The following is a 5,000-nucleotide window of genomic DNA, read 5'->3' on the forward strand; positions in this document are numbered from 1 at the left end:
CTCTGGGAGGGGGAAGGGGGTCGAAGGGACTGTAGCAATAAGGGGCTGTGGCATCATATTGCTCAGTATACCAGGCAAGGTTTTCCCCACATTCTTCTAAGACGGATCCTTGACCACCTACTAAAGTAACAAAGACAGGAACAGTCTGAATTCACTCCTGACAAGTCCATAATACATCATATCCTAGCACCTCGAGTCACTGTGGAACGCCGTCGTGAGTTTGGTCGTGGGCTGGTTGCAGCCTACATCAACCTGAAGAGAGCATTTGACATGGTGCATTGAGAATCGCTATGGGAGACCTTAAGACTTAGGGGAGTTCTAACATGGATTATTGGCCTAATAGTAAGCCTATATACTGGTACTGAGAGTGCTGTGAAGTTTAGTGGGGGCCTGTCTAGCTTTTTCCCTGGACTGAGGCAAGGCTGTGTTCATGCACCAACACTTTTCAACACTTGATAATGGGCAGACCTACCATCCACTAGGGAGCAATACTGGGCAATATCAAGGTGACTGACCTCGACTTTGCCGACCATGTTGCTTGATGCATTTAGCAATGAGGCGAAGCTTTAGGCCTAAAGGTCACCTGGACCAAGACCAAGATCCGGGATTTTGGGGGCCTGTTAGGGGAACCTGTTCAGTCGATACATGCTTGCAGTGAGGATGTTGAAGTCTCAGAGAGCTTTATATACCTTGGTAGTGCACTCCATGTCTCAAACCAGGAAGTCGGTAGACGGATTGATGTGAAAGCAGGAGCTATGAACTCAATCAATAAGAGCATTTGGGGATCTCGGTACCTATGCAGAAGGACCAAGATACGTGTCTTCAAGGGCCTTGATACTGCCAGTTTTGCTCCATGGAAGCGAAACCTGGATGCTATCGAGCGCATTGGAGTCTCGTCTTGATGCCTTTTGTAACAAGTCCCTACGTCGGATCATGGGGTACATTTGGTATAACCATGTGTCCAACCGACATCTACACCGTGAGACCAGCATGGGACCTGTTATTTATTTAATCCGGGATTATCAACTTAGGTTATATGGGCACCTAGTTCGCTTCCCTGCCCTTTATGGGTGGAGGAGGCCCTTGGGACAACCTAGGAGGTCATGGCTTGGGCAGTTCGACCAGACCTGTCACGAGGAGCTAGAGGCTCGCCATGAGAGAAGCAGCCCCCTCGAGGCGCATGACTGTCAATGATGATGATTATATATAAATGTGTGTGTGTGTGTGTGTGTGTGTGTGTGTGTGTGTGTGTGTGTGTGTGTGTGTGTGTGTGTGTGTGTGTGTGTGTGTGTGTTACAGATTTACATGTGTATGTTAATAACACAATACGGATGATAATAATTACACCGAGGTCGCAATAATGATAGTAATAATAAGAAAGATGATATTGATACTGATAATAGTCATGATAATAATGTCACTAATAATCATTGGAATAAGATAAATGAGAACAAGGAAAATAAAAGCAATAGCAGCAGCAATAATAATGAAAATAATTATATAAATAATAATAATAATGATTTAATAATAATAATGATAATACTAACAATAATAATATCAATAACAGTAATAGTAATAGCAACAACAACAGTAATAATTATTATTATAACAATAACAACAATAATAATAATAATTATTATTATAATAATAACAACAACAATAAAAATAATAAGTGATAATAATAATGAATAATAACAATGACCATAGCATAAATAATGGCGATGACCAGCGATGCAATACAGCAAAAGTAAAAATAACAAGAGAAATAAAATAGTGCAACAGTTATAAAAAATGCATAAAATAATTTCGCATTGCTTACAAGGAAAAGTTGCGTGATCTGTTTCAAGACAGGCTAGCGTAAGCGGTTTTTTTTTTTTTTTTTTTTTTTTATAATCATTATCATTACATAAATTTTATTATTATTATTATTATTATTATTATTATTATTATTATAAGGAGAAAGTAGAGAGAATTCTCACAACGACTGATACGGTAGATTCTGCGTTTCATTTTCCTTTCTTTTCTCTCTCTCTCTTTAGCTTTCCTTCTCCTTTTGTTTATTTTCTTCTCCCTCTTTATCTTCCTTATTCCATTTTCTCCCTTCCTCTCCCTTTGTCTTTACCGTTTCTTCTCTTTTGTTCCTCCTTTTTTCTTTTCTCTTCCCTTAGCCTTCTTATTCTTCGTCTTCCCTTCCCTTTGCCTCCTGTTTTCTTCCTCTCTTCCCTTTACCTGTTTTTCCTTCTTCTTTCCTTTATTCCCTCTTTATTCTCCTCCCCTTTCTTTTGTTCTTCCTCTCTTCTCTTTGCTTACTTTTTCCTCTTCTCTCCTTCCTTTTTTTTTCCTCCCATTATATCCATTTTCTTTTTCTCTTCTTTTTATTCCTCTTATCTCTTTGCCTCATTTTCTTTCTTCTCCCTTTCATTTTCTTCCTCTCTTCCCTTTGCTTCATTTTTCTTCGTCTTCCCTTCTTTTTTACGTTTTTCTCTCTTCTTTGCTTTCTTTTCTTCGCCACCCCTTCCTTTTTCTTTCTCTTTTCCCTCTTTCTTTCCCCTTTCTCTTTTCACTCCTCGTCATATTTACATTCTTATGCATTATCTGAAAATGCAAGATCATCACAGCCAACGATATATGAAAGCAAGTCCGGTATGCCATGGAATTAAAAGTCTTTATATTTACAGTGGTGCGTAATCGCTGTTTTCAAACAAAGGCTTATCTATGATTACACAATATGTAAAGTAACAAATGATTAAAGGAAGGTTTTTTTTTTAACATTAATACATATAGAAATGTCAACTAATCTGGGTATTGACTAGGTTAATGTCCAAAGACTTGCTCGCACTTGTTGTCCCTGAATTGGACATTTGTAGTGTACTAATAGTAATTTCGACGATCTTCGAAGGTCTTTCGTGACATGAATTATGGCAGAGACCACAAGACACTGTGGGCATTCCAGAGCATCCTCGCGCTGTGCAACTTGCAACGCCTCTGTTACTTTAAATGCACCAAACGATGCAAGGTCCACATACTAAACACAGGGGCAATTGTGGACATTCCAAGGCATTCTCTCACTTGCACCGTCATCGTGACTTCAACATATCATGAGTTGACGCGTGGGTCCCTCGCACTTCCCCAACTACACCTAAGGCAAATTGAATCAAATGTGCTCGTAGATCTACCAGACTAGAAGCGAGGTCATGCGCAATGCGTTGGGCAGTGTTAAATAATCCAAGGTCGCGGCCGTGTCTGTTTTGGGGATGACGAGCAGCAGGTCACGAATCTCGGGTGAATCATCAACTTTTGTCTTGCATATTTATTTTGTAGATATGCAAAATACGCACATCCTTTCCACAGCGTATTACTGCCATTGCTGTCATATCCAGTTAGTTTTTGTATATATTGGGTGTGCATATATATTAATGCTTATATCGAATATAATTTGTTGTTATACGATTTATATTTTTACATTTAATTCTATCTTCGCCAAAAAAAACTTATATATATGTACTCTCCGCTTTCTTGCCATTTTTATTCATCCCTTCATATCAAGGTAGACATGTCACTGCGCAGCCCTAGTTAATACACATACAGCGCGATGTTTTCCTCCGTACAGATGTAACACATGCCACTTTTCGTCCGCTGCAAACCCAGCAATAACTCGCTCCTTGGATGGAGATCTTACTCCAAGATCATTTCCAAGATATGTCAGCAATATTCTTTACAATGTAATTACCATTCATTTATTGATTATTTTTTTCTAGGGGATCACTATCTCGGCCTTCAAACGTCGTCTTGTTAGTAGTAAAGTATCTACCGTGTTTCCCATACCAATCAAAGAAGCCTGATCATATTTTGCAATGTGTTCCGGAAACTGATTGAAACGCAACCACAGTACGAAAGTGAATTTGAAAGCTGTGATGTTCGGAATCAACCTTAACACCTCTTAAAGGGGGGTGTACCACGTCTGAGAGGTGAACAAAACATATAAAATGTAAATGACGCAACAAAATAAGGTTACTCCATTGTTCTTTACATATTTACTTTAATGAATATTGTCTGCCGCGTCAACATCTACGTTCATTAACGACGTATAAAAAAAGCGATACGGTGGGGTTTGCCCAGGGGAAGGAAGTTTTATGGTTCATAAAGCTACGTTTGTGGATTCCCTGGATGGTTAATGGTTAAAACAGATAAATGTGCTAGACATCAAAGGTCATATAGCATTATGATAGGGTACTGTGGCGAAAAGGGTAAAAATGAGTTAACGATTAGGATAAGTGTATAGAACAAGGGGATGAAAAAAGAGAATAAATGAAAACGGGAGAAGACCATGCAAAATTTGTTGAGGTGAGGGCTGAGGTCCAAGGCAGGGGTGATCTCCTACAATGAGCCTCTGTCTCCGTCTCCCAAGAATAACTTCGCATAGCCGATCACGGCGATGGGTTCCTCTCAGTTTACACTATCCATGTATGTAGATATCATGCCGCGGACCCCCTCAGTTGTGCACATGTGCCAATTGTAGTGGCTCTCATAATGCATTTTAAAGAAGCTGCCCTGCTACAAGCTCGAATCTGAGGTAGCAGTTCTCAGATACAAACTAGGCCTCACTCTACGCGAGGCCAGACAGGATGCACGCCTAAGAGGTTTTTCGGTCCGCGTTTTCCAAAAATGTCCTTCTCTTCTCATTTTCTCAACATGTCACTGCTTCTCCCTCAGTATCTCTTCCCTATACCCCTTTTCCCTCTCTCTCTCTCACTCAAATTCCTTTTCCAGTCTATATCCAGACACTATAATCTCTACCACTTCCCCATTGCCAAGCCCTTCTCCTTCTCACTCTACCTGTCGCACCAGACAGTTTAAACGTTCACTCCATATCCTACACCCACCTCTTCGTCTGCTCCTCGGACTTACACCCCCTCTCCTCCTCCTCCTCATAAGTAAACATTTGTCTTTCAGACTTCCTCACCCTATTCCCCTCCAGAAACTCTTGAAAAGACCCAAAA

This window comes from Penaeus chinensis, chromosome 7 (assembly GCF_019202785.1).
Source record: "Penaeus chinensis breed Huanghai No. 1 chromosome 7, ASM1920278v2, whole genome shotgun sequence".
NCBI lineage: Eukaryota > Metazoa > Arthropoda > Malacostraca > Decapoda > Penaeidae > Penaeus > Penaeus chinensis.